Source organism: Gymnoscopelus braueri, assembly GCF_963280865.1.
Source record: "Gymnoscopelus braueri genome assembly, chromosome: 13".
Taxonomy (NCBI): domain Eukaryota; kingdom Metazoa; phylum Chordata; class Actinopteri; order Myctophiformes; family Myctophidae; genus Gymnoscopelus; species Gymnoscopelus braueri.
Window position 1 is genome coordinate 3,322,020 of NC_137615.1, and position 12,332 is coordinate 3,334,351.

At 41.9% G+C, this 12,332-nt stretch overlaps 1 long non-coding RNA gene across 1 annotated transcript; it reads left to right on the forward strand.

Moving 5' to 3' along the window:
• Positions 1–442: 442 nt before the first annotated feature.
• LOC308098938 lies at positions 443–4,887 on the forward strand. The gene is made up of 3 exons (XR_013934328.1): positions 443–574; positions 935–969; positions 4,699–4,887. It is a non-coding gene; the product is annotated as an uncharacterized lncRNA (long non-coding RNA).
• The last annotated feature ends 7,445 nt before the right edge of the window (positions 4,888–12,332 follow it).

Sequence of the window (12,332 nt, forward strand, 5' to 3'; positions counted from 1 at the left end):
AAATACCGTTGAACAAAACACAAGCATAAAAGTTAACAACATTTTGCATAGTACAAAACTATACATAGCCTAGATCTATTTTGGGGGTTTACAAAATTGTATTGTTTTCAATAAAACTTTTAAAACTAAATTAATAGTTGAACTTAAAGACATTCTATCAAACCAAAATAATTCAATTAACTAAACAACAGTCTAATTTTCAATAAACACACACTTTCAACATTGTATTTAAATCTTGAAAGCATCTGGTTTACAAATCAAATGTATAATTTCAAACAAATGTTTTCTGGTTTTGTTGGTAACAAATTCCAAACTGACTTCCAGTGTATCATGGTGGCAGTGAGAGCAGAGTGAGTCAGAGCAGTAACAGGGAGGGAGTGGCCTTGCAGATATAGAAGCATAATGAAAGAATCAGCTCTTACATTCGACAGGCTGAAGTGATACATAGGCCTAACAGACACAAAAGATATTCCGTCAAAAATATTGTTTTCATCATTTTTGGTCCAAAACTTTGTCAGACAATGAAGGGTTGCTCTAAGCGGACAGTGGCGCCAACAATGATTGAGATGAGTGGGTGAGTGAAAATCATTAGGCTTTTGCAAGTCGACTTCTCATTTGAAAGCACAGGTTCTGAGCCATTTTCATACAGGAAACTGTTATAACTAACACTGCCAGTAATGGATGGATCTTTTTTTAGCCGAACATGCAACTCACTGAGCTGGCACTCTGACAGAATGTAATGACAAGTTAAGACACTGCTAGGGTAGGCCTATGATAACCAAATACAACCTTTTTCTGACACTCATTTAAGACCCTTGTCACGTGATAATGTGGGATGTACTTTGATGTCCATGGTTGTCCTATGTTTAGTGACTGGCTTTACTGGTGGTCATCTCATATGATGTGATTTTCTGTTTATCTATCTGTTCCTCAGAAACACATCACTGCAAAATACAACACAACGTAATGGTAAGATTATATGCCACAACACTTTTACTTTTATTGCTATAAGAAATGTAGAAGAAATTATCTAGCACAAGATTCACAATGTCACTTCAACAGTTTGGAGACAGACAGAACAAACTAATGTAGCTACTAGACATAACTATCAACTATTGTTTGCCTTTATTGTCCTTTAATATTGTTTGCATGTGATGTGGTTGCCTGCAATGTAGCCTTTTCTATGTGGCAAATTGCTTTGGGTAAGTCTCTGTCTCTGTCAGGCCATAACGGAGAGTTTTTGCCCCTGTCCGTCCGCCCATCTGTCTTTGTGTGAGTTTGTGAACATCTAATCTCTGGCACCATTGGACCGATCGTCGTGAAACTTTGCACACACTCCCAGTACGTTATGGCTTTTAACTCCTTAACCCACCCCCCACCCCCCCTAGATTTCCACCATTGTCCATTTCCCCCTGCAGCTTCCTAGCATCTTGACGGCCACACACCATGGTTGACACAGCCCTGGGTAGGCAACCAGGCCTGACATTATGCGCTCAGAAGAGTGCAATTTTTAGTTTTAATAACTTTACAAAGTTTCCCATTCGGAAACGATGCAACTTGTGAATCGGTGATCTCCGATATGTTTTTGAAATTCCACCTTCCAGTTTATTGTCTCCGCCAGGCCGAAAGGCATGGCGAGAGAGTATGTTTTGCCCCCTGTCCGTCCGTCAATCCGCGTGTCTGTGTGTGTGTCATTCTGTCTTGTCTGTGAACAGCTAATCTCCGGCACCGTTGGCTTGCTCGCAGCGAAACTGTGCACACACACTCCCTGGATGCCACAGTAGAACCTCTGCCACAAATTTCTTTTGTAGCGCCACCAGGAGGCCGATTTGTGCAAAACACATTCTTGGACAGTACCCCTACAGATTTTGTCCAAAAATCCCGCAAATTGGTATACAGTATCTCTATAGTCATTAAAAGAAACTTGTCTTTCAGATTTTTCATATTCCATCCTGATTGGCAAAAATTAGCTTCCAAAGCTTGCAGGAGTACTCTGTTTCAAACACAATGCCGCAAATCATGAACACAGCATGCAATGTCCGCGAAAATTTGCACACACATTCCCATTAGGCAGAGGAAGAAATACCATTTGAAAATGTTCAAATCAGCCTCATGGTGGCGCTATAACAGGCCAATTCGTGTTTTTACCTATAACTGCACCGATCTGTGTAAAAGTTTGTATGCACATTCTCTAGAGGCCAAGGAAAAACCTTTGCCCTGCATTTTTCCCATTTGCCTTTTATAGCGCCACCAGGAGGCCGACTTATGCAAAAAAAATTATTATATTAAGCCTTCAGATTTGATCCAAATTTCACGCAAATCGGTACACATGATCTCTATAGTCAGGTGATCAAGATTTTTCATATTCTATCCTGATTGGCTAAGTTTGACTAAAGTTTGCAGGAGTGGCCCGTTTTGAACAAAATGCCGCAAATCATGAACGCAGCGTCCGATTGCGGTGAAACTTTGAACACACATTTGCACTACGTTGAGGAGCAAATACAACCCTTTCACATTGGCCTGTTATAGCGCCACCAGCAGGTCAAATTTAGCAAAACACATTTTTAGAACAAAATGCCTCAAATCATGAATGCAGTGTCCGATTGCCATGCACGGCCTAGGAAAAAATATCACCCTTTCCCCATTGGCCTATTATAGCGCCACCAGGAGGCCAAAATAACCTACCTGACCTGGCGGAGACTTGTGCTCCGAGGAGCACTTTTTCTAGTTTCTTTTTGTCTCCGCCAGGCCGGAAGGCATGGCGAGAGAGTATGTTTTGCACCCTGTCCATCCGTCCTTCCGTGTGTGTGTGTGTGTGTGTGTGTGTGTGTGTGTGTGTGTGTTTGTGTGTGCGTGTGCGTGTGCGTGTGCGTGTGCGTGTGCGTGTGTGTGTGTGTGTGTGTGTGTGTGTGTGTGTGTGTCATTCTGTCTGTGTACAGCTAATCTGCGGCACCGTTGGCTTGATGGCAGCGAAACTGTGCACACACACTCCCTGGATGCCACAGCAGAACTTCTGCCCCAATTTTTTCACATGGGCCTTTTATAGCGCCATCAGGAGGCCAATTTTGGCAATACAAATTTCTTGACAATACTCGTACAGATTTTATCCAAACATCACGCAAATCGGTACACAGTATTTCTAGAGTCATTAAACGAAACGGGTCATTCAGATTTTTCATATTCCATCCTGATTGGCTAAGACTGGCTTCCAAAGTTTGCAGGAGTACTCCGTTTTGAACAAAATGCCTCAAATCATGAACACAGCGTGCAATGTCCATGAAACTTTTCACGCACATTCTCACTAGGCCGAGAAAGAAATGCCACTTGAAATCTTTCAAATCAACCTCATGGTGGTGCTATAACATGCCTATTCGTGTTTTTACCTATAACTGCACCGATCTGTGTAAAACTTTGTTTGTGCACTCCCTAGAGGGCAAGGAAAAACCTTTGCCCTGCATTTTTCCCATCTGACTTTTATAGCGCCACCAGGCGCTATAGAATTATTCAGATTTTATCGAAGTTTCACGCAAATCGGTACAAATGATCTCTATAGTCATGTGATCATGACAGATCTGTTTGATTCTTCATATTCCATCCTGATTGGCTAAGACTGACATTTAAAGATTGCAGGAGTGGCTCGGAGTCGTTTTGAAAAAAATGCCGCAAATCATGAATGCAGCTCCAATTGCGGTGATACTTTGCATGCACATTCGTACTACCCTTTTATCATTGCCCTGTTATAGCACCACCCGGAGGCCACTTTTTGCCAAAAAGATAAATGTATATTGCTCCTACAAATGCTGTCCCAACATCACGCATATCGGAACACATTGGGCCCTATTATGTGTGACTTAGATCCACGTCTTAGGCGGTAATTAAGTGATAATGCCACCATCTTATGCGCAATCCCTATTATGCAAGTTGTGCTGAGAGCAAACACTTAAGTAATAAGTCTTGCCAGCGTATTTTAGGCATGGGGGAGTGTCCATATGTTAATTAAGGGCGCAATGCGGTATCTGCTAATTTGCACCTTGACTTAAAAAGACTCACCGCATACCGCTAAGACATGGTCAGACCACGTCTTAAGTGCAAAAAGAAATGTTTGGTTGTAAGAACACCATCAGTTTAACTAATCCGTGCTCAGTCAATTATAAACCGATTGTTATAATAATCTGTGAAGTGTCTATTTTCATTAGGTCATGATTGTATTGTCTCTCCATCAAACGATGTCAAGGCAAGAGCTTCACATTTTAACTAAGCTGTGCTCAGTCAATTCTGAACCGATTTTTATAATTAAAAGTTCTCTATAATCTGTCAATCAAACGATATAAAGCAAAAAGGAAACATCTGTTAGGCATCAGGGTCTATGCGGTACACACCCTGACCCCTCAGCCATCAGCGCCCCAAGAGTAGAATATTGTGTGTGTATTTGTCTCCAGTCTATACATGTTCCAAACACTGCTTTCCTTTTTGGGTCAGCTGTTTGTACAATTGACATCAATGAGATCTCCAATAAGGTTTATATGTTTATGAAATGAATACCAAGGCCCCCAATGGAAACAAGACCGCAAGGACATTTTTGGACGTACCTTTTGGACAAAGTGATTTTTACTGTACTTGTACAGTTTTTTACATTGTGCCTAATACAATATTCAATCAATCAATCCAGCCTTACATTTCTCTCTATCTTTATACCAGGGCAGCTCTCCAAATTCTTTGTTGTTAAGACTGGAGAGACTGGTGGTGCTCATGAAGAATTCATTAGAAAACTTGAAAACAGACGACAGACTAAGGTGAATTCTGTGGAAGAAAGTGACTACATCCTGGCTTTCTGCCCAAGCCCCTCACGGACTGGAACTGATATTGAGCATGCACTGGGAAATATTCAAAGTGAGAGTTCCTTTTACAGTAAGAGTTGTTGGATTAATTGATATATAAATCATCCATCCAGATTAATTATTAGTTAATTTTCTCTCTCTCTTGAAAGGTGGTAAACGGGTGATTCTGGTGGTGATGCATCACAGACATGATGTTGAAGCTTATCTAGGTGACAGCAGCAGACATGTGAGCAGAGATGATGTCATCCTCACTGTCGACACTCTGTTCTGGGAAGGCAGATTCCTGAACTGCAGCCACAATAAGACAGCCTTCAATAAAGTGCAGCGGGCTGTTGGACCTTGTTCGGTAATGTTTAATATTCACATACTATTTATTATTTTCTTCTTATTGAATTGAGTCCTCCACTACATGGAGGTCTGAGTACAGGGTCAGGTGAAGAACGCTGCTCCTTGGAGTTTGTTAGGGATTCAGTGTCTTGCTTGGACCTATCGGCAGGCCTGATGATAGCCCTGGGAATGGCTGATATTCCAAACATTCCATACAATGTAGGCCTATTCCATAACACAGTCATTTAACACTCAAACCATTGCTGCTAATATGGTTAATTCTTATGTAAAGGACGAGTTCATACGTTCCCACTAAATCTTGCTAGGTTAGCGATGTTTTACACTTCATGCAGCTAGATAAAATTAAGCATAAGTTCCCTAAACCAGGTTCAATAACAATTGGCTGCCCTTTCCAGAAAATATCAAAATAACTAAAATTATTCCTGATATACCTCTAGGTCACTCCTTTTTCAACTCCAGTTTCAACCTATCTTCATATAATTGGTCCCAGGGGTGCAATGCTCACAGAACGGCCTTGCACGCCGTGCAGGAACCTATTTGACCAGGAGCATAGATTTAAAACTACTTTAAATTCACACCTCAACACCTCAACAAGTTTACAAAGGCTCCCGACTCACACCAGGCGAATTAACATAGGAATGAGCTTAGATGCATATTAATTGTCAATTGTGTGACCTGTAGTGTAGGTGTTAAGCGACGTGCGCGTCACGTCATTAAAATACAGTGCAACCACGTTCCAATTCAGCATTGCAACACTGATTGGTCCTCACTAATGCTCATGATAATGTTTTTTTTTTTAATTTTATCTACTCTGCATGTGTCTCAGAGGAGGGCTGTGGACACTTCAGAAACCCGCCTACCAGTGACATCAAACAAGATTTCAAATGTTTTATTTAGATTTTAATTAACGCTAGAACAATGGCTTCTATTATAGCATGCTAACTTTCCAGGAATAGAAATCCTGCAGTTTCTATTTGCTTGGATTCCCAATCAATGATGTCACTGATAGCATAAGTGAGGACCAATTATATGAAGATAGGTTGAAAATGGGTGACGTCGTCCTTTAATGCACATACTCTATTTGACTGTTACATCATGACCACCTTCAGCCATAATTAAATGTTTATATTTCCTTTCTTTTCTCTCCCTTTTAACTTTTTACTTTTCCCCCCCTTTTTTTCTTTTAGTTGCAGCGTTCTAAAATGTGTTTTGTGTTTTGTGTTATATTTGTTTTAATTCTAATAGTTTTTATTGCTTTGTTATGCACATATATTACCCCACCCAATCCATCACCCTCACCTACCAACACCACCCTCTCACCTACCAACTCCACCCTCTCACCTACCAACTCCACCCTCTCACCTACCAATTCAACCCTCTCACCTACCAACTCCACCCTCTCACCTACTAACTCCACCCTCTCACCTACCAATTCAACCCTTTCACCTACCAACTCCACCCTCTCACCTACCAATTCAACCCTCTCACCTACCAACTCCACCCTCTCACCTACCAATTCAACCCTCTCACCTACCAACTCCACCCTCTCACCTACCAACTCCACCCTCTCACCTACCAACTCCACCCTCTCACCTACCAACTCCACCCTCTCACCTACCAACTCCACCCTCTCACCTACCAACTCCACCCTCTCACCTACCAATTCAACCCTCTCACCTACCAACTCCACCCTCTCACCTACCAACTCCACCCTCTCACCTACCAACTCCACCCTCTCACCTACCAACTCCACCCTCTCACCTACCAATTCAACCCTCTCACCTACCAACTCCACCCTCTCACCTACCAACTCCACCCTCTCACCTACCAACTCCACCCTCTCACCTACCAACTCCACCCTCTCACCTACCAACTCCACCCTCTCACCTACCAACTCCACCCTCTCACCTACCAACTCCACCCTCTCACCTACCAACTCCACCCTCTCACCTACCAACTCCACCCTCTCACCTACCAACTCCACCCTCTCACCTACCAACTCCACCCTCTCACCTACCAACTCCACCCTCTCACCTACCAATTCAACCCTCTCACCTACCAACTCCACCCTCTCACCTACCAACTCCACCCTCTCACCTACCAACTCCACCCTCTCACCTACCAACTCCACCCTCTCACCTACCAACTCCACCCTCTCACCTACCAACTCCACCCTCTCACCTACCAACTCCACCCTCTCACCTACCAATTCAACCCTCTCACCTACCAACTCCACCCTCTCACCTACCAACTCCACCCTCTCACCTACCAACTCCACCCTCTCACCTACCAACTCCACCCTCTGACCCACCAACCCCCCCACTGCCCAAAATACACAACTCACACTCCCCATAACCACCACCCCACACCCCCTGCCTCCATAACACCCCCCCCCCCCCCATCCACCATAACCCCCCACCCCCGCCCCACCATACCGCGACCGGTGTTATCACCCCCGGTAACTTCTGTGTTACGCCCCCTTTTGTGACGCACGCGGAACTGCTTCGCCCCTAGTCATGCTTCACATTCCAGGAGGACAGCACTGGCCGGCTGTCCTGTTCGGCACGACGACTCGCTCGCCTAACGGCTCGCTCGGCGATGCCTCTCATTGCTCAAGTCCACCAGGACGGCGCTCCTCCGTCGTTGTAACTGTTTTTTTCCCCCAACTACTTCCTAACTTAAAGACGGATTGCCGTGATTTTCAGTGATTTCCCCCCCCCTAAAACACAATCATCAGGTATTATGGTTATACTAGGATTATGCCCACACCTGTTGTGTTATGATAATGAGGGGGAGGGTATATTTTTACTATGTCACTAAAGGGCTGTTTTTCTATTGGCACGTTTGACCCTTAAGGTTTCAGCCTCCAGGTAAAAACTCAAAATAGTCAGAGAAGACATAAAACACCATAAAAACACCACCAGGGGGCTTAATGAAGTTCTATCAACCTCATAGACACATAAAAAACAGAAAAAGTGCAAAACCATGGCACCGCCTATTTAATACTAGAAAGTACTGTTCCTGAAGAAACAGTGTGGGATCGCTAAGAATGTTGATGGTATTGGGTATTGATATTGTTAGTAGTGTTAAAGGTTTGAAAGGTTTAAAGTTCGAAAGGTTTGAAAGGTTTGAAAGGTTCTAAAGGTTTGAAAGGTTCTAAAGGTTTGAAAGGTTCTAAAGGTTCTAAAGGTTTGAAAGGTTTGAAAGGTTTGAAAGGTTTGAAAGGTTCTAAAGGTTTAAGAGGTTCCAAAGGTTTGAAAGGTTCTAAAGGTTTGAAAGGTTCGAAAGGTTTGAAAGGTTTGAAAGGTTTGAAAGGTTTGAAAGGTTTGAAAGGTCTGAAAGGTCTGAAAGGTTTGAAAGGTTTGAAAGGTTCTAAAGGTTTGAAAGGTTTGAAAGGTTTGAAAGGTTTGAAAGGTTTGAAAGGTTCGAAAGGTTTGAAAGGTTCTAAAGGTTTTAAAGGTCTACGGTTCTAAAGGTTTGTCGGTGTTGAATAGTGTAAAATGTAGTTTTCTAGGGTAAAACTGTGGTTGCTAGGGTCTGATAGCCGGTTGCTAGGTTCTAATAGGTGGTTGCTAGGGTCTAATTGGTGGTTGCTAGGGTAAAACAGGTGGTTGCTAGGTTAGAAAGGTGGTTGCTAGGGTCTAATCGGTGGTTGCTAGGGTATGATAGGTGGTTGCTATGGTCTAATATGGTGTTGCTAGGGTCTAATAAGCAGTTGCTAGGCTCCACTGTAGCTAAATAGGATTGCCCCATTGAAATGAATGGGAATTCTTTTAGCAGTAAAAAGTGAAATATCTCTAAAAGTACAAATTATTTCAAAAATTCAAATGGTAGCCAATATGTCCTAAGTAGGCTGAACGTTATAGAGTTGGAACGGAGTTTCTAGCTAAAAGTATGAATTTCCCCATTGAAATGAATGGGATTTTTTTAGCAGTAAAAAGTGAAATATCTCTAAAAGTACAAATTATTTCAAAAATTCAAATGGTAGCCGACATGTCCTGAGTAGGCCGAACGTTGAAGAGTTGGAACGGAGTTTGTAGCTAAAAGTATGAAGGACTAGTTAGGGGCCAAAAAACTGTCCCAAAAACGGTGAAGATAACAGTAGTGTGATCGCTTTAGCGATCCCACAATTAGGGGCTGTAGTCTGTTCTCACCTAGCCTGAGGCTACGAGCTCAATCCATGGTCTTGAAGGGCGGACCCAAACACAGCCGCCTGGATTTGTGCGTGGCTTCCTATTGGTTCACCAATCTATGTCCCCGCCTCCCCTCCCCTCCCCCCCTCGGCCTGTGCACGGAACACGCTGACGTCACCAAATTTAGAGCGACGCCCCTCTGCACTCTGATTGGTAGGGAGATAACAAGGTCCAAGACCATCGTTCGTGCATCGCTCCCCCAGGCTTTTCTTTTTTGTAACAAAAAAAAATGCATGGGTTTCCGAGGCTAGTTCTCACCAAACGGGCCGAGTGGTCCGCCTCGCTGGGGGCGACAAAAACTATGACTAAACGTAACCTTAATCCTATAAAATGATTTGCAACGCAAATTATATTATATTGACAGGCTTAATGCTTAACATTGACACCACGTACGGTGCCATCTGGTATTCCAGGGTTTTTGGGAGTTATTTAAAGCGGTCCGCACATGTGAGAGGCAGTTCCGCGTGCATCACAGAAGGGGGCGTCGCCAATTGTTACCGAGACCGGGAGTGATAACGCTGCACGCCACCATACCACCCTCACTCAAGTATTCAAGATTGAGCTGCATGGCTTGTGTATCACCTAAAGCATATAAATGGTTTAGAGAAGCTGTCAAATATGGACTCCCACTGTCTTTATTCCTCCTCTCCATCGATGAGCTTTCTATAACAGCACCATCGAGATCATCCTGACAAGCGGCACCACCACCTGGTACGGGAACTGCACCATCGCTGACCACAAAGCACTACAGAGAGTGGTGCTGACAGCTCAGTGCATAGGAGGCGATCTGCCTCCAGGAAACACATGAGAGACGATGTGTGGCTACTTTCTATTTTTATTCTGCATTATTGCAATATGCATATCAGCGTGAAACGTGAGCAGAGAGCAGATTAAATCTGCATATACGTATCCACATTAATACAGTATATAAACAACTACTACAAGTGTGATTTGTATCGATCTAAATTCGTTTTTCATTGCAAATAATGTATTATATCGATAATAAGAACTTGTGTGTATTTAACATGTTAAAACAAGGAAGAGGGGCATAAATAATTAATACTTACAAACGCTGCATTCCATAATGATATTGCTACACTTCAAGGAATGTTTGGCTAAATATTTACTGTATTGATTTTAAACCATCATAACGCTATAAATGACAGAATATCATTCATGTATCATATCGTCAATCTGACCATATATCGTGATGCATATTGTATTGCTGTAAAAAACATGACACCCCTAGTAACCATGTCAGATACTGTCTGTAATAAACTGTTGTCACTTTAGACTCAGAGCTAATGAGTCTATTGAATGAGAGAGTTGATTACATATCGATGTGATTGGATCGTTAGAATTCAAATCAATGCATCGATGTGATTACTGTACCGTTACAGCCCTAATGGTTACTGTGTGTACTGTACTCCTATTATTACTTTTGTCCTGCATTATGCAAGCACTGTTGAGGGTGCATATTGTTGTATATTGTGTTCATTATTGATGGTGTTTTGATGCTTTTGAGTGTGATGTCTTTTACCCTACTGAATGTATATTATGTATGTGATTGTACAGCTCTTTTCACAGTCTTTGCCTTGATTATTTTTGCCCTGCACACTGGGTTAGAGCGAGCAAGAATTCTGGATTTTTCCCCCCTGGACTACTAAAGACCACCTGCTGTGTTGTTAGCCATTAGCCATTAGTCTTCTTCTATAAAAAAAAGTATTTTGGTTCATAAGTTTTGATTCAGTACAGTGATGAAATGCTTTTAGTACAAACTGATGAGGCTGTCAACAAGACATACTAAATTAGTCTTGATGTTCTACAACCAGATTAGATTGTCTTTATTCCCAAAAAATTATTAGACCTAAAATTACTTAATCAATACATGGAAACCAGTCCCCAGGACGTTTTTGTGTTTAGCTTTAATGTATTACTGTACCACGTGCTGTTTACATTTCTGACTATACAGTATCAATCAATCAATCAATCAATCAATCAATCAATCTAAAAACTGTCACCATTCATCAGTTAGTATCAGCAAACAAGTTTGGCCTCTCCATCATAATGTCCCGGGTCACATTACTGGCCCAGCACTACTGTATGTATGCATGTATGATTTGTGCATTTGTTTCCGTTTGTACACTCTCCATGTAGATTGGGTCCCAGAAATAAAAATCATATCAAATGGAGGTCAGTGGCCTAATTGTTATCAAATTGGGAGTTTTGAAATTCAAAAGGTTGAGAATCTGTCACGAGCTGATGGTGTGGTGAGGACACAAATGCAGGACAGCAAGGCAGGCAGACTTCAAAACCCAAGATTGGTTGATTTAATACAAAATAACAGAGATTACGTCACAATAACAAACTAACAAGATACAACACTGGACATGATGTGACACCAAACAATGACCCAGCAAGGATGGACTGGGGAACAAGACTAATATACACATGAGGACTGATTACATATTAGATACAGCTGGGAAGACATGAACATAGAACCATGAAAACTAGAACAAGAACATAACATAGAAATACAAGACCTATTAAAGACAGGCAAAGTCTGTGACTGTCTGTAAAAACAATAATGTAAACATTATTGTGCAATTATTGGCTTGATTTAGAATACATTTTGCAATGAAATAATGAATTGGAAAAACATCTACATTTAAATAGTTAACTTTAACACTAGAGGTGGGCTGTCACTGTCATACACTTTAACATCATCACCTGGTCTTTGGACATGACTTTCTCTGAATTTCACTACTGTCTGTCAACTTGAGGAATGTGACAATTCCACAATATCTTATTCCAGAGGAGACAGAGCATGATGATAAATAGTGACTTCATAACAAAAGTGCATACTGTATAATGGGATGGTTAACCTGGCTTACCTGATTACTTGAAGTAATTAAGTAAGTAAATTGGTTATTTGAGTAATTTTATAATTAAT